The sequence below is a fragment of the Suricata suricatta genome, chromosome 9, assembly GCF_006229205.1.
Source record: "Suricata suricatta isolate VVHF042 chromosome 9, meerkat_22Aug2017_6uvM2_HiC, whole genome shotgun sequence".
NCBI lineage: Eukaryota > Metazoa > Chordata > Mammalia > Carnivora > Herpestidae > Suricata > Suricata suricatta.
Genome location: NC_043708.1, coordinates 86,994,442 through 87,016,949, shown reverse-complemented (window position 1 = coordinate 87,016,949; position 22,508 = coordinate 86,994,442). Strand labels below are relative to the sequence as shown.

At 41.6% G+C, this 22,508-nt stretch overlaps 1 protein-coding gene across 1 annotated transcript in view; it reads right to left on the bottom strand.

Annotated features, from left to right (window-relative positions):
- SEMA6D (semaphorin 6D) overlaps positions 1–22,508 on the bottom strand; it is a 52,791-nt gene that overhangs the window by 15,442 nt on the left and 14,841 nt on the right. The window lies entirely within an intron of this gene.

The window sequence follows — 22,508 nt, the reverse complement described above, 5'->3', positions numbered from 1 at the left end:
GGCTCTTTTCATCAAATTACATGATAAAATTAAGTGACTTTTTTTTTCCTTCAAAAACACAGCATTACAAAAAATATTTTGGGGGTAATGAATACATTCATTATCTTTACTGAAGTGCTGTTTCACAGGTGTGTAGATATGTTACATTTATTTTATTAAAAAGTTTTAACATTTATTTTTGAGAGAGAGAGAGAGAGAGATAGCATGAATGGGGGAGGGACAGAGAGATTGGGAGACACAGAACCTGAAGCAGGCTGTAGGCTCTGAGCTGTCAGCACAGAGCCTGATGCAGGGCTTGAGCCCATGAAACATGAGATCGTGACCTGAGCTAGTCTGACGCTTAACCAACTGAACCACCCTCGTGCCCTGCATATGTTACATTTTAATTGCACATAATTAAATGTAATTGTGATTATATTTACATATGTTCAGTATATTGTATGTCAGTAACTCAACAAAGCTCATAGCATTAATTGCATCATATTAACTGTCAAAAAATTTTAAAAATCTTTAGCTGGTATTAATTTATTAATAAAGTAAATTAGAGCTCTCTTGGGCCAATGGGATGCAGTTTTTTTGAGACCATAAATGCTCTACTTTGCAACAATACTACTCCTTCCTCAGCCATACTTGTCACAGCTACTGACTGAACCGTATAACATTTAGCTTTATCACAGTCTCATCTACCTAAGAACTTTAGGAGAGATCATGAGAATCACTTCAAATTCTGGGTGAGTCCAACCACTCAACGGGGTACTTACTCTGCCTTTTTTATCATTTTAATGCCCAACACACATGCACAATCATTAAACTATGCAATGTGCTCAATGTTTGTCTAACTAAAGCAGAAGTCAAGTAATATGTGAGTTTTAGAATTCTAGTTTTACAAAAAGAGAGAACAATATTGCAATACATTTTTTTCCTTGTGGAGGATGAATCCAGCAGTAAGTTAACACATTGAAAATGCCCTGCAAAAAGCATAGCAGAGCAGGATCTGCAGCAGCATCGCTTTGTACTCAAGTCAGAAGAGAGTGAACATTGGCAAACTTGGACTTGGGCCTGGATGGACATCCACCATTACAAGCTGTTTGACCTGGGGAAGCTTCTTCACACTCTCTAAGCATTCGAGTCTTTATTTACAACATGTGGATAATACTACCTTATCCACGGGGTGAAAAGGAACTAACCGTCTGCCTCATTCAAATTCTGAACACAGTTAGTCTTCCTCATCCATTGCCTATGGGACATCATGCACATGACCTTGACTTTGAGAATCCAGGCAGAGTCTGGGAAAAAAAAAGATGTCCTGAAATAGTAAAACTATTTGGCCAATTTTTTCCCCACAAACAATTACTTTAAAATTCAAAAGGATTATTTTTAGAATAATTTTTTACAAGTTGAGACTATTTATCGAACCTAGAAAATAAGGTAAAAAACACTCACTGTCAATCCTACCATTCTAGTGCAACAACTGAAATAATTTGGTTCTAGCTTCTTGCCACATGCACTTATTTCCAATCATGACAAGGTGACCTCTTTTAATGTGCCACTTTTTCTGAAGCAGAGTCCTCTGGTCTCACTTTTTCACCGGGCTTCCAGGGTCTGCCATTTACACAGACCCTGGAAAGCTGAAGTAGTACAAAATATGAAATGCGGCCATAAGAACAAAATTCCACCATGACATCAATCTCAAACTTCATCCTCTGGATGGAAAGGCACTGGGTGTTTCTCCTGGGTAACAGGGGTAAGAATCAGGAACACTTCTCCATCCTAAAGAAACTTAGAAATATTTGCATGAAAACAAGAGGCAGATAGTTCTATGAATCTTTTTCCTCCCTGACAGGTAAGTTCACATCAAATGGACAGAGCCTTGATGTCCCAGACATAAGGACAGGGAAGGGCCCTTGCCAGGAAGGGTGTCTCTCACATCTGTGATTCCAGCACTGAAGCTGAGGATGAAATCACTGCTGACTCACTAGCAAGCACTAAGTTGCCGGCTGAGCTATCATTTCCTATAACTCATTCATCTGACACTGCAGAAAGCAATTTCTCCCTATACCCCACCCCCACCCATCTCATCCTCTAAAAATAAAGCCCCACCACTAATTGCTTCCTGTCCCTGCATAAAGCTTTATTTAAAAAAAAATTACTTTTCGATTTGCCATAGAAATTATAGATGGAAACATTTAATGTAAAATATATATTAAAGAAAGACTAAATGGGGGAGGGAAGGATCTGGAAATACCAAATACCTGAGAGAAATGAACCAAGGAGAATTATTTGCATGCAAACCCCTCAGAATATCTGGCTTTTACCTTATTTAAGGAAGTATCTCAGAATTGCAGGGCTCAGGAAAACCATGAGACTAGAGGACATGTTAAGAGGCAGGACAAAGTGTTGGAAAAGAATATAGACCTTGGGGTTTGAAAAGTCTGAGTTTGAACGTGCTTGTGCCATTTACTTCCTGGCTCTGGGACCTTGTTTTTGTTGACTTAACCTCTTTAAGCCTCAGTTTCCTTAAGTGTAAATTAGGAAAAATGCCATTACCACCTCTTCTGAGGATGAAATGAGACTCTACTAACCTCTATAAAACACCTAACACAGAACCGGCCCAGAGTAAATCTCTAGTAAACTTTCATAGGTATTATTATGGCTATTATTGTTACATCTTATCAGGCAAAAATGACCCCAGAAGGGGAAGGAAATGCTTACTCTTTTGTCTTGTACAACTGTTTACAAAAGCATTTTGTTACAATGGTCGGGGTGTTCTTAGAGGATGAAGGTTCCACTTCTGGACATAGACACTTCCAAGGAGAAGGAGGGAACCACCTTGCTCAGATACTAGTTTAGAGTAAAGAACATGCCTATATAAGATTTTTCCTTTTAGCCAGAGAACAGGGGAAACTGAGTAAGTATATTTTTGGTATTCTACATAGGCATCTCCCACATGTTTCTGATGTTAAAGCCTAAATGTCATGAGAGAAGTTTTAAAAGCAGTTCAGAGCTGTCAAGAGAGCAAGGGCTTGAGTGGCAGAATCCTTGAGAGAAGGAAGGGTGCCAGGAAATGAGCTCCGCACTTAGCAACTGATTTCACATTATGGAATTTGTTATTTCTTAAGCTATCCAGAAATGAGAGTGTAGCTATAAAGACAAGCCAGATTTTTGGCAGTATGAAGTTTAGGACAAAGAAGGAGTCCCAGTAAACATCTACAGGCTCTCTTTTGGATCTCTGAAGGAGATCACATCTGACCACATCTTAAGGAGAGGAGACAGACATGAGGTAGACCAAACTGTACAAAAACTCCGACTTGGCGTCCAATAAACTAAGTCCTGGACTGAATAGATGTAATCTCCTCCCACTCTAGTTCCCTGCATGAAACATAAGGTGAGTCCTCTCTAGAGGAAAACAATGTTATCTGGCGTGTACATTTTTTATACAAAATGCTTAACAGCAATTACTAAACATTCCAAAAACTAAGGCTAAGATAGAAAACAACAGAAATAGGCCCATAGGTACCTGATATTAGAGTTATTAAACAAAAATTTTAAAAAATAATTGTGTTTATTTTATACAAGAAAAAGGTGACAAGATAGAGGATTTCACCAGAGAACTTGACTTTATTAAAAAAGAAATAAATGGAAATTCTACAACAAAAAAGCATAGCCATCAAGCATCTTAATAGATGTGTTTAGCCACAGATTTCTCCTGGCTGAAGAAAAGATTAGTGAACTGGAAGATAGGTTAATAGAAAACATCAGATAGAATCATGGAGAGCAAAAAGGTTGGGCAAAACAGATTAGCAAGTAAGACACACATAGGATCTTATGAAAACATCTAACATTGGAGTGCCTGAGAATAAAGAGAGAGAGAAGTGGACAAAAGCAATATTTGATGGATAATGGCTGCATTCTTTTTCAAAACTGACAAAAAACATATAAGTCCCACATTCAAGAAACTAGAATGTCCAAATACAAAGAAAAACACACTTAAACACATCATAGTCAAGATGTTAAAAACAAAGACCAAAACAATGTTTTAGAAGCTAGACATTTTACCCTCAAAGAAGCAAGAATAGTACTGTCAGTTGACTTATCAATAGAAATGATAGAATCCAATGGACCATAGAATGACATTTTTAAAGTGCTGAAAGAAAATAAATCTTGGGGCTAGAATTTTACCAGTGAAACTATTTTTCAAAAAATGAAGGCAAAATCAAGACATTTTAGACAGACAAAAGTCAAGAGATTTGTTGTTAGCAGATCCAGACTAAAAGAAATATTGAAAGGGAGTTCTTCAAGCAGGATAACATATAGGATTGGTTAATACAAGTTCTTTTTATGGTTATAGGATAGCGGCCAAGTTTGAAATTCATGAATCCCAGATAAGTAAATTGGTATAGAGTCTTTGTCTTTTTGAAACTTCTATTTGTGCCAAGGAACTGAGAAGTCAATAATGTAGTAGCCCTACTTTATCCCCAGCTCCAAGACCCCAGAGAGACACCATGCTGATCTTAAAACTCCACCCTAGCTATCTTCTGGAGATGCTATTTCTTGAAGAGGAGGTGTTCAGACTCTCACACTGCATATACCTCAGGATCTGAAAGTGGAGTTGGTTCCTCCCACTTTCCCAATTACTCTTCCTGATCTCGGACCTTCGTGCTCTTCCAAAAAAAAAAAAATCTTTATACTTGATGTTCTGTCTCTCCTCCTCCTTTTTAGCTGGTAACTTCTTACTCACTTTCTCTAAGAAAGACTTTTCAAAGACTTTAGTAGCACCAGTCTATGCTTCCACTCTGATACTTGTCCAAAACTTTAGTTCCTTCACCACAAAACTCATAAAGTCAAGCACTGCATGCTTTGCTCTCAATCTCTTACCCTTCAAGCTTGCTTGTCTGACCACTTTCACCGTGACTGCTCCTCCTTTTCATCAGGGCCATCAGTCTACCAACTGATCTCTTTTTCTAATTCATTGGCCTTCCTCAATCTGGACAGATCACCTTATCCTTTTTAGATGTCACAATCAATAGTCAATCATTTCAATAAAACTTTAGCTTATATTCTAGACTTCTTCATCCTTCGTATCCTTGTCAGACTTGTGTTGAGAAGATCTCACCTCAGAGGAAGTCAACCCTTCACCTTCTGCACCTGCCCCAGAACAGCTGAGAACCAGCAGAGGCAATCACATGCTGGGGCAATGTGGTAGTAACATCACAGAACTCTCGGCCCCCCACTACATTTAGCATGATCATCTGTGCGGATGCTAGGTTTTCCTACGAGATATGCCCCCTCCCTGAATAAGTTTAAGCTTTTCCTATTGTCTTCAAAACCCTCATCTGTTCCTTCTCACTCTACCACATTCTTCCCAAATGCCCCACATCTACTTCACTCAGAAAGTAAAAGCCATGGGATGGAACGTCTTTACTTCTCCTGTTTCCTTCCCATTACCAAATAGATCTACTGTCTGCATCCTCATCTCGTGTTTCTTCCTCCCGTCCTGTATTAAGAGAATTTTTCACTTCCAAAGTCCTCTCCATGTGCATTAAACCCAACCCTTTCTCTCTTTCCTGGAATAGAAAAAAACCATGGATTATATTTTCCTCTCTCTGGTATATTCTCTAACTTTTTATTGATTAAATACTATCTATCAGCACTTAATCTGTCTAAGCTTCTCTCATCTCAAATAAAAAAAGGTAAAAAAGTTCCTGTGACCCCAGATTCTTCTCTTGCCACCACCTTCCTCTTTTTTTCCAGTCATGGGCACTTAGAAAGGTTTTGTATTTTCACTGTTGTCATTTTCTCACCTCCTACTCATTCTTCTACTTCCTCTAACTCCTCTCTCAATAACACCTTTCAGTAAAGACAGGATGACCTCCAGGTAGCTAAATGCAATGGATGCTTCCAGTCCTGTGTCCTAGGATTGCTCCGTAGCTTTAGACACAGTTAAATGTTCACTGGTTTTTAAAACACCAACTTCCCTTGTATCACATTCTTCTGTCCTCTTGCCTATTCTGTTTGCCCTTCATTTATCTCTGTTATTTCTAGAAGAAGCAAGCATTATCTTTTCAGAATATAAATCTCATTATAGAATCTCACAATCCTCCAGCAACTTTCTCTTACTCTTAGGAGAAAGCCCTGATCTGTGTAATGGCGCTGTAAGACTTTCTGTGTTCTGAGTCCTGTCTCCTCCAGTCTAATTCAAGCCGGTCACCTTTACTGTGTTCTACTGTGTTCTACCACTCTGGCCCTGCGTCTGGCCCTGCAATGTACCATTCCACCTACTTCCACCAAGTACTTTGATCCTACTTTCACTCTGGATGGCCCTTATTGTCTTGTCATCTTTGGCCTAGTTACTTTTTCCTAAGTTTTTAGAGCCTAGAGAAGATTCTTCTCACTGTCTGGGGATAAGCATGTGTCACAGTTGTCTATACTTGAAGCAATTGTGAATGAAAGGTGAATGAAGGGAGAAACAAAAGAACTAATCAGGTGCCCTGAATCACCCCAAGCCCTGCTGAATGTATCAGGGAAAGATTAGCATTTTGGACTCCCATCTAGTCTAGATTTATTTAATACTATTAAATAAACCAACAAGTATAACAAAGGGCAGCAGACCCAGGGAGCCCCAGGTTCTACTCCCAAATAGCACTAATTCTTTAGTTGAATATGCTGTGAGCTAGAGGAAAGAATGGGAGTAGAACTAGAGCTGTAGCCCCAGAGACACCATTCATTCTAGAGCATATGAAATTCCAGGGGGTATTGTTCACACTGAGAATGACGGCCAGCCCCTGGAGTTAGTTACAGGAGTTATAGGTCTGCTGCCTAACAGCCCCCCACCCCCAGGACACAATGGAAAGATAGCAATGGGTTTAGGTAGACTGAAAAAGAGCAAAGAGAAGCAAAAGTTGCTATTCTTTGGAGCCAACCAAGACAGGGTTGTAACTTAAGGTCACTTACAAAATGCTTATGTTTATATAGCATTTACATGTCTGGATTCTATACATTATGTTCTGTGTACAGCTTTAGGTTTTAGTAAACGTTCAACATCAGTGTTTAGTCATAATGATATGACAGCCTTTTAAATATAAGAAAGTGAGAGGAAGAGATAATGAACCACTATTAGTCCAGAAGATACTTAAACAGAGTTGAGGTAGGTATTCTGGGCCCTTCTAAGGAGCCTGGGTAGATTCCTGAATCCAGGCTCATCAAGCGACTCTGTACTGAGGGAGTCTCTTGGAAGAGCACCAACTCTCGTGTTTAAGGAATCTCTACTGCTATCCCACTGACCTCCATGCAATCTTCTCTTGCACACAAGCTTGGGGACCAGGTGGCATGTATGAACAAATATATCCTCTCTTAGTCTGGGCCAGGAAGAGGTGGCTGAAAGGCTCTTGAGTCTGAGACCCTCTGTCCTCTGGGAACTTGGGTGCCCACGTGAGAGGAAAAGGCTTCAAGAGTTGTCATGTTAATGACACTATAATCAACCATCTAAAAAACTGCCCCTTGGCATGTTGAGGAAATGAGAAATCAGCTCTCTGACTCACCCTCCACACAGCTGAGTTCCTGCTGACAGATTAGAATCTGGAAGGATATGCATCTTCAAGGAGCAGGGAAGACCCCTTTGGGGAACTGGGGACTTGGAACAAAGACCCTATTGGAGATTCTTCTCCCACTGATACTGGAAGCAGGAAAGAGAAGGGACCAGGAACCAGAAGATTTAGGATCACAGACTTGCTGCATGATCACCAACAAGTCATTTCACGTCTCTGGCTTGGGTTTCTTCATTTAATAAAAAGGAAGCCGGGGTGGGGTGGGACTGGAAGTATAGGAACACTTCTTTCTCTTAAGAGTCACGATCTTTCGAAGGCTGGAGGAGAGATGACTACTTCCTCTACCTACTCAGATAAATGTCCCGGAGTAAACCCCACTGCTCCACAGGTTCTCCTCAATGTGTGAGCATCCCAAGTGACTCCTATCACAAACAGTATTTCCCCTGATCCTGAGGGGGCCTCTGTTATCTCCCTGTCTTTCACCTCCTCCACCAAGCTTCTTTGAAGAGAAGTCTGAGCCCATTGTCTCCACTTTTTATTAAATTTTTAAACCACTTTAGTCTAACTTCAACTCTTGCCCGTCAAACACTTAATTGCCAAACCCAACTCAACCCTCATTCTAAATCTTCTTTCATCTCCCCAAGGTATTTAATCATGTGGATCTCTCCTGAGTTCTTGAATGTCTGCCTCTGGTTTTAATAGTTCTCTCCCTATCTATCTCTATTAAAAGGTATTTAATCATGTTGATCTGCCCTCAGTTCTTGAATCTCTACCTCTGGCTTCCATAGTTCTCTTCTTATCTATCTAACTACTCTTACTCAGCAAACTTCCCCAACTCATCCCAACATGTTCACTTGTAGATGGGATTCTTCATGGTTCCATTTGGTTCTTTACTCACCCACCATATACCCACCTTTTTCACTGCTGCCAACTAACTAATGAATCCCAAATCAGCATGTCCAGCACAAACCACATTCCTCAGTTATAGAACCAGCTCTCCAATTCTCTGCTAGCTATTCTGACCTCAGTAAAATATAAGCAATTTAAATTCAGAAGGTACAAGCCTGAACTTCATATATATTGCCCTGACTTGTCCTCCTGCTAAATTCCTTACACAGCACATGGTCTTGGCTCAAAGTGCTAGGGTTCAAATTCACACACCATCACCTACCAGACATGTGACCTTGGATATATTATTTCATCTCTTAAAGTCCCAAGTTTTCTCACCAAAAATGAGGATAAGTATAGCACTTCCATCATTACAGTGACTCAATGAAATAATCTATACACATGTAACTAAACCTTTTGTACATTATAAGCATCCAATAATTATAACTACTCATATTGTTGTTGTTGTTATTTTACCTATCCTACTCTATCACTTAAGCCTTAAATTTGAGAATCATCCTAGATTTCTCCCTCTCTATCATCCTCTCCAATCTGTTAGCACACTCTATTGATTTTTCTCTCCCTTGTTCTAGAATGTACTCTTAACAGGTTTTTGCTTTCCTAGGCTTAAGTTCATTCTCCAAAAAAGCCACTAGAAGGATCTTTCCAAAGTACAAACAGTATCATGTTACTTTCTTGTCTAAAAACAACTTAATGGTTCCTAAAGCCCCGTATGATAAAATCCAAATTAATTTCCAGATTTACAAGGTTCTTCACAATCTGATTTTTGCCAGCTTCTGCCTCTCAAATGCCCCTCTTGGAAACTGTCTACTCACCACCTCAAACTGTCCCTGGCCTTTACTTCTTTCTCATTCCTCCCCCCAACCCCAAATCCCTCTTCTCCGGCCACACTGCTCCCCTAAGGATGGCTAATCATTGTAGTGACACATAAATACTTCCATTGCAGATCTTATCATTTCATAGTAATTAATTGTTTTCACAGTTTCTCTGCTGGGATGCTTCCGGGACAGAGCAGATCTAATTCATCTTCCATCCCAGCATCAGGCACAGGGACTGGCATCTAGGAGGTCTTTAGTCAGTATGTGATGAATACAGGAAGAGGTAAATATACAAAAGAGGTTGTACATGTGATAGGACTCAGTACGGCACAGGTGCCACATGAACATCTCTCTACTGTGGTCTCAAACATCTAGAGTTTTGAGCCTACAATTGTGCCTAGAGTGGCATTAGCACACAATCCTCATCAGCCCCCAATCCATGAGTTTCCAGGTGCTGCAAAACAACAGGTTTTTTACAAATGGCAGCAGATGCCTCTTTTCACACTTACCCATCATTAACAAATTGCTCTTTGATCCAGGAGTGATGGGTAACAAGGGCCAAAGGAGTAAGTGATTTCCATCACCCACACCTCCCCCTCTCACTGGAATTCCTGCTCATTTTGCAGCTTCCCCAGAACAAAGGAAAGGAAAGCAGAACTCTTCCTGAGATTAAAGAACAGGGTATATGGGGCTGGCAGAGAAGGAAGTCTGCTTGGCTCCCCACTCCCCAACAAACAAAAATAAAATAAAAATCAGCCTGCCTAATGGCTGGCTGATGTCTGAGATCCTACAATGGGAAATTCTTTTCTTTGGCAGATAACCTTTTTTTTTCTCCAGTTATAAAGTCAGTAGCGCTAAAGCATACTATATGCCAGAAATCAGTACAAGTACGATCCTAAGATCTTTTCTTTGGGCTAGATTCTAACAGAATAAAAAGGAAAGGTGGTGATGCCAAGGAAGGGAGGCAGGGGCACGCTGGAGGGTGCGGAAGCCTGTTGTGTTCTTTATTAATGCCTTGCTTCTCTAATTGATGCCTTCCCCAATGTTGGGTCAATTTTGTTTATTTTAATTTCATTTTACATGCATGAGGAAAGCTGGCTAGTTTAAAAAGTTTTCTGAAAATTAAAGCAGCTTTTATGTAAGGTTTTCAGTTTAAGTCTGATTTTTTTTTAAAGCAAAGCATACCAGTATCTCCATCAGTAATGCTTCTGGTAAAATATTAATAATTCAAAAAGGAATTGAACTTAAAAGGAACTGAGCAGGAAGGTACATAAAACAGGACCTAACCTGTCTTTGCCAAATTCTGAGCAAATCAGAAACAGGGATCTCAGAATCGGACCTCTGATTAGAGCCATGGCTCCAGGGGGTGTAATTCTAGTGACAACTTGTCTACAGGTTCTGCTGGTCGGCCCTAACTCAGATTGGGTAACATCTGAAAGCAAAATTGTCCTAGACACCATCTTCATTTAATGTGAAAGTAACATAAGAAACTAAGGAGAGGACGAGCCCCGCATCTAAGCAGAGAGAATTCTCTATCCAGGCAGATGACAAACACGTCAACTTCTTAAGAGATCAAGATGAGGACTAGCTTTGTGAAAATACAAAACATAGGAAAATACAAAACCTTCTATGATTGAAAAAGGAAACCAAATAAGAGGGCAGAAGATTGCTGTGGCAGATACACAACCGTGTGTGCTCTTCTTAGGGAGGACCACAGGGCTTTTGAGGCTAACTTGGTGACAAGAGAAACTAAGACTTTTCTTGTGTTATCTCCTCCACACAGGGAGCTCCAGTTAGGCCCGGCTGCTCCCTCGGAGGCCTCCAGGAGAGGAACCACTCTAGACAAAGGAAGAGCTCAGGGTTCCAAGGGATAAGTGAGATGCCAAAGGACTCAGCCTGTCTTTGGAACATTGGCTTATTCTACCAGATGACCTGCTGGGGCTGCCATATGGCCTGCACGTGACATTCTGTTCAGGATAAAAGGGCCTGGGTCCATGCCTGCTCCTGCCCTCTGGGCAGGGATGACAGAAGTAGAGCACGTTTGTTCTGATTCTACTGACTTGTCTGATGCTGCACGGCGGAGCCATAGCTTTCAATATCCTCCTCGGTGACTTTTTCAGGTTTTCAAAGAATATGAACACTACTGAGGCAAGGAAAGACTAAGGATGAGCTGCCCCTACTATTCCTGGGAGAGAAGAAGCAGATAAATGAAGGAACTTCTGATCCGAGAGTGGTGAAGCCAGTGCAGAACATAGATGTCACAAGAGTGCAGTGATCTATGCTTTACCGTCACTGCCAACAACAACAGCAATTGTTCTACATTAAAGGGCTCATGTCTTCATGTTTTATATTCTGCAGACCACGTCGCCATAGATTTCCAGGTGATGTCATGATTTAAAACAGTGTCCAAAGGTTTAGAGAAGGGTTAAACTCTAACAACCCAGAGTAATAGAAGCAGTCTTTCTTAAAATTTAAAAGTCAAAAATTCCTGGTTCAAATCCTGTGATTTTCAGCTGCCAAGAAACATAGCCTTTGTATCTGCCGTCTGCATTTGAGTAAGCCAACAGTAATAGTTGCTTGTCTGTGACAAATGTGGAGAACGATTACTACTGGTTTTGAAGGACCTTGAGCATTACCGTTATCCACATTTCATTAGAAAATCTAGTTCCACTGGTTTTTAAAAATGCCCTTCCTGGGTGAAGAGTGGATGGCCTTTGTACTATTGTTGCAACTTCCCGTGAGGTTATAATGGTTTCAAAATATTTATTTATTTATTAAAAGTTTTTAATGTTTATTTATTTTTGAGAGACACAGAGAGATAGATAGGCAGAGCACAAGTGGTGAAGGCACAGAGAAAGAGGAAGACACAGAATCCAAAGCAGACTTCAGGTTCTGAGCTCTCAAAACAGAGCCCAATGTAGGGCTCGAACTCACAACTGCAAGATCATGACCTGAGCCAAAGTTGGATATCCAGTGGACTGAGTTACCCAGGTGCACCTCAAAATAATTTTTTAAAAGAAAAGTGTTTTGTCCCAGGGTGCCCGGGTTGCTCAGCTGGTTAAGTGTCCAACTTCGGCTCAGGTCGTGATCTTGTGGTTGATGGGTTGGAGCCCCACATTGGGATCTCTGATGTTAACGCAGAGCCTGCTTCTGGACCTCTGTCCCCTTCTCTCTGCCCCTCCCCCCGCCATCAAAAATAAATACACATTAAAAAAAAGAAAGTGTTTTGTCTCTACTGATAGAAATGGGATCCCTGGTGAGTTATGTTAGCCCAAAAGTCCTAGACTAAAACAAGGCTGTAATCAAGAGTGAGAACAATGGCTCAAGTGTGTTTATGACCTTGCAGGGGCTCAGCCCGGGCCTGGGTCAGTTTACCTGTGAATTTTTGAAACATCCAGGATCACAGAGAAAAAAATGGGAATTTAGGTAAATTGGTGCTGATTCCTGATTTTTACTAAATCAGCTCAACACTCAAGAGTATGGGGGATCCTTCTTTCTATGAAGGGTGGGAACTGACTGAAGTATGGGGGTTGGGAACATGGACTCTGGAGCCACAATGTCTGGGTAGGAGTCCCAGCTTTTCCACTTAACTAGCCGTTTGGCCTTGAGCAAGTGAGTTAACTACTCTGTGCCTTACTTCCCTGTAAACCCAGAATAAGGCTAGCAGCTTTCTCACAGAGTTGCTCTGAGGTTGGAATGAGTTATTAAAGGAGCGGACAGAATTCCCAGCACACATTATGTGATCAGGCAAGTACCAGGAAGACAGTGCAAGGCTGAAGGCACAACCTTGAGAAAGGGTTGTGTGCTTCTAGTGCTAGTGCTGGAGATAATTATGCTTCAAACGTTATATTACCCCTATCTACATTTATTCTTGCCTCGCCTTATGAATCACCTGGGGGGGGAGGTGATGGTACTAATCTTACTCCAGATGTCAAACACACCTGGAGGTAATAGGGAGTTAGGAAATCTAGATTGTGCCTTTGATTCAGCTTCAGCCTGCTGAGAGGCAGCGAGAGAGCCAACGTTCCTTCTCTGGCTTCAGTTTCCTCATCTAGATGATGAGAGGGTTGAGCTAGAACGTGCTTGGTCTCGAAGGCCCCCTCATTGGCTTTAAGATTCTAATATTATGTGCCTGGTTTGAGCAAGGCTCTTTACCAAAAGCAAAATAATTCTCAATTCACAGTTCTGAGTTTTTCCTAAAGCACTGATGTCACCTCAGACACAAAGTGCAAGCATTCCCTCTGAACTCGGAGACTGGGGAGCACTGTGGTCACTGCCTCTGATGTGCCAAGCCAAACCAAGTCAGGAGTCGCAGTACAAACTGATGTGCTGAACGTGGAATGAGGCTCCCCTGGCACGTATGAATGGGGACCTGGCGTTCTGATGGTGTCCCAGATGCGATGGCAGAGGGTTCCTTTTCCCCTCACTGTCACGTGGCTTTGGGAAATACTAGCTTTAAGAGCTGTCTCTAGCCTCCCTGGACTGGGAGGTCAGGTGGTGCAAGCCCTCCCACAGGTCAACGAATCACTTCCAATTTCTTCTTTAAATTTCGTGATATGCTTGTGGAAGCTTAGTTCACACACTCCCAGAAGCCCTGGGTCTCTTCCCCTCTCTACGTCCCTACATGTACTTCATAGGTGACAAAGGTATTTCATTAACTTCTGTGCGTGAAATTAATCCCAGCCCTCAGGGATATTCATCTCACACCAGGGGTTGGGCCAACGAGGCTTTCCCCTTCAAAGTGTTTTATGCTTTTAAAACAAATACGCCTTATCTATTTTGGTCCTTAAAGGTTTAGGACAGAAATGAATGATTACCTGCACTGAATTTCAGGTCAGCTTCACAAGGACAGAAGTTCCGTCTGTTCTGTTCTTGGCTTTATCTTTATGACCACCATGGAATCTGGTGCCAGATACCTACTCAGAGAATGTTTCCCGAGCATGTGCATGAATTTCCACTGCAAAGACCAGAAGTTAGAGAACCGCTTGAGGTTAGGCTGTTAAAAAGAGGCTTCTGGATCATCTGTCTCCAGGTCTGTTGCTCTTTCGTCACCTCAGTGGCTAATCTCAGAGGCGCTCAAAATGGATTTGCATAGACAAACATAAGAACTAGGTTCCACAGCGACATTCAGCAGTGACCTTCCAAATACGAAGCCTAAGAGGGACCAGCGGGCAGCATTTGGATGATGCCTCTCTTAGCCCCACACATTTTGGGTGTATGGAGTCACCCAATTCTCTAAACGAACCTGTTTCCCCTACCTCTCTGCCTTTGCATGTGCTGTGCCTGCCACCCGAAACGCCCTTCCTGTCCTGTCCTCTCCAGCTCCTAATCAGAAGTCACTTTCCACCAAGATTGTCCCTTTCCTGCCTTCTGCCACCAAAATCTGAGGTTGCCTTTGTTTGAACACACACCACACAGCTTCCTTTTTCTTCCTCAGCCCCACCCCGTAAGCTCCTTGAGTCCAGGGACTGTGTCTTTTATACCCAAAAATAAATTCCTAAAAAGTGGTTGGCATACAGGTTTTTTAATAGTTGTCTGCTGAATGAATCGTGTGCAACCCCGTAATTTATATAAAAAAAAAAAAAAGTTGAAAAATCTCCAAAGAGCACTTTTTCCACTGATGATGAGCTGGTAGCAATAGTCACCCATATGCACCAGGAATGAACACACTCCAACATGAAATTATGCGGCGGTGTGCGTGGAAGGCATTCTCTCTCATAGCTGCTGATCTGACCACAGTAGGACACAGGCTTCTGCTGATGTTGCAATTGCTGCAAGTGTGGGGATGAACACACAGGAGTTAAATGTTCCAGTAAGATTATCTGGCCCGTTGTCTACAACGACCTGAGCCTTGGACCTGGGGACCAATTCCATCCCAGCCATCTAGGAAGTGGGAGCACTGGGGGAAGGTACAGAAAAAACAAAGTGTTGCTTTACATATGCAAACAGGCTGAACATTGTAGAAGAAAGATTGAGGGAAATTCACCTAATTACCTTTGGAAGGAAAAGTGTGGCTGGCTTTCCTTTTCACCACTTACCCTTACTACAGACTTGCGGTTCCTTGGTAAAAGGAGACAGGGACCTCTAAGTTTCTTCCCCAGCTGTGTCTATTCCAAGATGGGGAGGCAGGAAATGTTGCCTCTTTCATGTTGCACCTGCTGAAGGTCCCAGGGAGCCTTCAGGGTAGTGGGGACCTAAGAAGAGGCATCCATTAACACAGGCCCAATCCTCACCCCAGTATGGGTGGGGGAAACTGCTTTTCAGAGGCATTCTAATCAAAAGTTGCCAGGCCCTAAGCTCTATCTCAAAGAAGCCTGTACCACCTTCTCTGTTTCTGGGGTCTTTCTGAGCCGCCAACTTTCCAAGGCAGGGGAGGGCACAGAGGGGCCGTGGAGTACCCGAGGGCTGGACAGCAGCCACGTAAGCTGCTGTGGCCGGGGCCAACCTCTTCTGAGATGAGATTAGGGAGAACTGCTGCTGACTGCCATGGTTTTTTTTAAAGGGACAAGTGAGAAAATGGAAGTAAAAATACTTTGTAGATTGTAAAGGTGCTATACAAGTGTGAAGAAGTAGTATTATTATCGGTGCTTTATTTAGTTGCAGTCTGCATCAGCACGGTGTACTGACATCGCGTACATTCTGGCTCAAATAAACATGAACATGCCTCACTGCACAGATGCACCTGCTCCTCAAGTGACCAGCCCTGCTGGGCCACTGCTCTTTTCTCCTGCCGCTCTCTGGACCTGGAATGCCCTCCGATTAAGGATGTTCCAAATGGCAAGTTCCTAATCATCCCGTAGGGTCCATCACTGATGCAGGGCCCTTTCCATCTCTCTCTAGTCTCCTTTCATGACACCCCATCCATTTCAACTATGGATTTGCCATGATGGGTAGCGCTGGCCCCCTTTGTGCTCCCCATTCTGACAAGACTGAGCTCCTGGAAGCAGAATGCAGGACTTCTTAGCGGAAACAAGCTCGGATGCCAGTATATGAGACATGTCCTGCACCTGCCCTACAAAGAGAGTAAAGTTTGCCATCCATAACGTATTCATTTGGTTTACATGCGACATACCTGGAGTTCTACGTAATCTGCACATGTTGGAGGCTGGAGGCCTCCATGATAATGATCATGCCAAGCCATGGATGAATCCTAAGGAGGCATGAGGCACTGTGCTCAGCACCCCATAGGATGCTGGTGCAATTTCTCCAAATTTCCAGATGAGGAAATAAAGAGGCAATCTGCCTTCAGTCCCCAAACAAAATAACAGGGCTTACATCTGTTTGATTCCAAGCTCTGTGGTCTTAATCACTACACCAGAAAAAGATAGTGCAGAAGATATGGAAAGGAGAGGAGAAGAGAGGCATTTGTAATTTATCAAGAAAAGAAAAATACCTATCTGTAGCTTGATTTTATCATTGTTGTTTTAAGATATGGACTGCGTTATTTCCCTTACATCCCTTCGTCTAGCCTGATGACATAGCAGGTAATAGTAGCAGACAAAGTTTCTATGAAAAAAAAAGTAATAGGAGGACTTCCATGCAGGAAGAGAGCCAAGATCCTGCCTCCCTACGTCTTGGGAGTTGGTTTCCACCTCTTCCTCCTGTCTCCACCATTGAAGTGGTCAGAGGCCTCTTCCCTACCACCCTTGACACAGTCAGTGAGGTCTTTCAGTTGTTTCCAGGGATGCCAGGGCAGGGGTGCTGCAGGGACCCACCTCCAGGGCCAGGAATCTCCTTGTTCGGGGGCTCTTGTGTAGACATAGACTAGGGTGGAAGGCCTGACGGGCCACTTTGCTCCCAGGTCCTTCAAAGCTAAAAAACCATCATTTGGGAGCCCCTTCCTTTAAATGTCTGGCGGGCCTGGCAGAGTAGCCCTGAGGGGGAAGCACACTGCAAGGTAAGTCTCTGCCTCTAGAGAGCTCGTCTACTTTTTAAGTTTCTGTCTTCAAGGACCAATAAGAGGACATCAAAGAGGAAGTTCTCACAGTCCCCTTCCTCCCACCTCAACCCTATAAAATGGCCAGAAATGGGCTGTCACCGGGTGGAACCCAAGGAAGGAGCAAAGGTATGATGGTCCATCTTCTCGCCACTCCTGAGAATAAACACCCCTATACAATCCCATGAGGAAACACATTTTAAGAATATTCTGCTCTGTCACCCACTAGCTGTGTGACCTTGGAAAAATTACTTCACTTTGCATGTCTAAAAAATAGAAAATAATTCCATTTATCTTAAAAGGTTGTTCTAAGGGTCTTAGGCTTAATAGACAGCAAATCTTTAAAACTGAATAAGTTCAGAGAGAATTAGCTATTAGTATGGCTATTGCTGTTGGTATTATTATTATTAGCATCACTCTGTTTTCTCTCTGCTCTCTTCCATGCCCTGTGATAACCTTTTCCGAATATAAACTCTAGAGATTTCAGTTCCAGATTCTCTCTTGTAATATCCTTTGGAAGACTGGACAAAGAAACTGACTTTAAACTTTTTTTTTTTAATGTTTTATTTATTTTTGATACAGAGAGAGACAGAGCATAAGAGGGGGAGGGGCAGAGAGAGAAGGAGACACAGAACCGGAAGCAGGCTCTGAGCTAGCTGTCAGCACAGAGCCTGACCCGGGGTGCAAACCCACGAGCGTGAGATCTGACCTGAGCCGAAGTCGGAGGCTTAACCGACTGAGCCACCCGGGCGCCCCGGAAACTGACTTTAAATAATTTCCCTTTTCGTGGTACTAGTAATAGAAACACCTAAGTCAACCGCACAGCACTCAGGCAAGATTCTCATAAAGATGGCTGTAGGCACATTACAAGTTAAGCATTTTGCCAGTACAAATGAACCAAATATATTTAATGTCATTATTCTTCTTGAGACCCATCACACACTCAAGCCCATCTTTAATATCTATCTTAATAGAAAAGAGCCATGACAACAGATGATTAATAGCACTGAGACCCGGCTTCCGGAAGAAGGCTGGGTAATAGAAGGAATACTGCTAGATTCCCAGTCGCAGAAATGTCAGTCCAAGAAACGCTGGACTGAATTCCTTGTGGGAAAGGTACATAGGGTCAACGGGCATATCACTCCTGAGGAATTCTGAACAGTAGGGAGTAGGGATTAGTGCTACAACACATCCCAGTCTGTGATATTCCAAGTATCTATATTTTCAACCTCTCAAAGGGCTAGAAATTCTGTATGGCAGTTTAAAAAAAACGGCAACCAAATATTTCTATACTGTTCCCATTTAGAAGTGGATATATATATATATACCCTCCCCTTGAAGCTGGCATATGACTACTTGAATAATGGAATATGCTGGAAGTGATGTGCCAGTTTCTGGTCCCAGAACTTAATAAATGGGCACCTTCTACTTCCTGTTTCTTCAATACTTGATGTTGATTAGTCACCACTGTATGAGGAGGCTCAAGCTGCTTGTAAAGTGGAGCTCGGGCCAGTCCTCACTGAACTCTCTGCTGACGAGCAACACCATTGAGCCCCATGCAAGGGGGTTGTCTGAGAACTAGATCCTACAGCCCCTGGTTGAGCCATCCCAGATGATCCTACATGGAGCAGAGTAGTATCTGCCAAAAAGTAGATTCATGAATCAAATAAACGACTTTTCTTAAGTAAATGCTGTGCCCAATGGGGGGCTAGAACTCACGACCCTGAAATCAAGAGGAGAATGCTCCACAGACTGAGCCAGTCAGGTGCCCCTTTGATTGTTTTTATTTTAAACACCTGGTTTTGAGATGGTCTCTTTAAAAAACATTTTTTTTAATGTTTATTCATTTTTGAGAGACAGAGAGAGACTGAGCTCAAGCAGGGGAGGGGCAAAGAGAGAGGGAGACTCAGAATCTGAAGCAGGCTCCAGGCACTGAGCTGTCAGCACAGAGCCCGATGCAGGGCTTGAACCCACTGACCACGAGATCATGACCTGAGCCAAAGTCAGATGTTTAACCAACTGAGCCACTCAGGTGCCCCTTGAGATGGTTTCCAATGCAGCTAGATCATTTATAGACTTGATTTCTTTGCTTCCTCCTCTTAGACCAGCAAAAGACTCAAATTAACTAGCTGCCAGCTATGTTGCAGAAAAGGAGGGAGCCTCTGGTCAGCAAGCAGACGCCACGACAATTCCCCAGCAGCAGTTTTGGGATTGTTTTTCTATGTGTCATAGTATAAAACTTGTCCCTAAGATATTTTGTCCAAGTCTCTTTAGATAATGTCTTCTTCTTATTAATCATAGAAAAGCAAATTATATCAATGAGGTACTATCTCAAATTAGCTTTTTTTCTTTTTTTTTTTTAAGGATAGTATTTAATGCTGGTGAAGTTGGGACTGCAATATATTGCAATCAATATATTGCATGTAACTTGGTACAACCATTTAGAAAAAACTAACCTTTGACTCAGTAATTTTACCTCAAATGATTTATCCTAAGCAAATAATCTAAAGGAGGAAAAACAAAGAAACTTGGTACAGGAAGATGCTCATTGTAGTCTTATTCATCACCGTGAAAAAAATTGGAATCAGGATAAATTTCTAAACATGGAGAAATTAAATAAAAGTATATTACATCAGCCTTGTGGAATATTATGCAACCATTAAGATGATAGCAAGGAAGATGAGTAATTCTTGGCTTATGATGTCATAATACTAAGTGGGGAAAAATCAGAATAGAAAACTGTAAATCTACTGGCTATAGCTTTATAAAGAAAGAGATACATATAAAGCAAATATTAAAATGGAAAAGATAAAAAAGCTATTGTACACAATAGTTTGTATTAGTATTTCTCCCCCTTAAAAACAAAGCTTAGTATTTTTTTTAATATTTAAAGAAGGTGGGATGGAGAGTTATCCATTAAAAAAATTAAAATTACCCTCCAACTCAAGTAAGCGGCTAACTGACCATTGTGGTCACGACGGTTATTGCCCTTCTATTGAATAAAACCAAGACCTGATATTTGGATCCCATGGAAAACAGCTTATTTTAGGTAGTAACTTCTTAGAGAATAAGTCCTCTATCATTTTGTATCATACTTATATTTTGCGTGCTCAGTAAGAGAAAATGGAGGTAATTCGGAAATTGCAGTTAAATTAGCACATGGTAATTTTGGCTTTGTTTTCTCCCCTCCCAACTTTCTACTTTTCCCTTCCTAGACTTTCAAAATATAAACTGCCAAAATAAAACCAGCAACAACAGTTTCTATTTTTAGAGTGAACTTTAATCCAATTTTCACAAAGATCCATGCCAATTCAACATCACTCTTCTCCTGGTGCTAGTAATACAGTGATTGTCTTTTGCATTAACAATTAAGAATTACAGTCACACAGGAGAAAGAAAATTGACTTAGACTTCTTAGGGGTCAAATGTACACCAGCAAAAGCAAATGGAAAACTGATTGCAAAGTGATTGTACTTGGATATTTATAACGAAAACCATTTTTACCCCAATGGTTCAAATACTGGCATCGTGGTCTCCTTTCGTGACTCTAAAATCATGCACAGGAAAGTGGAGAAGGAAGACCTGGCTCATTCAAATCCCAAATTTCCATTTAAAGCCCTGTGAGTGAAGTGACAGGAAGTGAGGACCCTTTCTCTGCCAGCTTTCTTGCTCACCGTGTAGTCATCACCCTCCTTCACTGCGATCCAACTAAGTGACAATCTAAGCATTAGATTAACTCTCATCTGAATGTGTAGCAAAACATTAAGTACATGTTTTTATAAACTAATTTCCAAACAGAACTGTTTATATATTTTACCTTAGAGATAAACGGCTGCTGGAACACTGAATCTATTTCAGAATTTGGTCATACTGAGCCATTTTTCTTAGTCATAAAATAAATACCACAGCAGACGAGGATAATTCTGTACCTCTGTCACTAGCTGTTAGAGGAACACGAAGTCAGACTTCAGCTCTCTCTACAGCCCTTTTCAAATCAGCCCACTCACTGCTAATGCAAATGTAAACACATCATTCCTCCAACCATTAGGGCTGAAGAAATCTCTTGGGAGCTAAAATGTGAGCTTCCATTTGGTTCCAAGGCTTCTAAGCAAAGCACTCTACTGAGCACAGTAAAATAGGCAGAAGTGAAGACATTCTCCATCAGGAGAAAATAAAATTAAATAAGGTTAAGTTAAATTAAAGTAAGTAAATAAGTAAACAAACCCCTAAACTGGATAAATTTTAGGAGGTCCAAAGACATGGTACTTGTGGCTCTTGAAAGTATTAAAAATTACCACTCTCTCTCTCACATTCTCTCTCTCTCTCTCTCTCTCTCTCTCTCTCTCTCACACACACACACACACACACACACACACACACACACACACACATACCTCAAACTATTTGAGTTGTTTAAAAGAATCTACATTAACACTTCTTGATCAAGGTCAAAGGAAAAATTGGTTAATATTTAAGTGATGAAATCCATAGCACTAAGCATCATGGCTTTGATCTTAATTGGCTCCTGCTAGTCGTACACCGGAGCTGTTGGAGGCTTTTAACACTAGAGATGGACTCCCCATCTCTTTGCTCAAACAGGCCAACAGCATGCCTAGAAAGCGGAGAGGTCCCCTTGATGAAGCAAACGTTTAGGTGGGTGATTAGAGGCACTTGGAACACTGACTTGCCTTGTGATTGAAAATTTGCGAAAGTGGAACAGGGCTTCCTGCAGAACTGAAGGTCTAAAACTGAGGATGCTAAATCTTGGTTAATTTAGAGGTTGTTTTTCTTTGAAATGTCTTTATTCATTGCAATTTGCTAGTGACCTTAACTTGATAAAAAACAAACACACGTGAGTGTATCTTAAGTCTGTGCTTGCCATTAAATAACGGTGAGATTTAAAACAGAATTTGTAACTGTGCTCTCTGACAAGTCAGAATGACTGACGGAGAATATACCTTAGTTCTCACACTGAGTAAATGTAGATTCCATGGTGGTACCTTATTTTGTATACCTTGGAGAGGCTGGTCTATGCAGACATCCAGGCCACCGTGAGTCTGGTTAAAAGTTAACACTGACCATAAAACTACATGGTATATACCCTGAGCTGGCGTTCACTCAGTGTCACATTGTGGAGTCTCTTTTAATTGGTCAGTGCCCATGCCAGAGGGCTGGCTAAATATTTTGATGATCACTTTGCAACATATCAAACTTCTTGGATAGAAAATTCTCAAGGATGTCGACATTTATACATTAGAATTTTAAGGTCTTAGATACAGATTTATTTTTAAGCACGGCCAA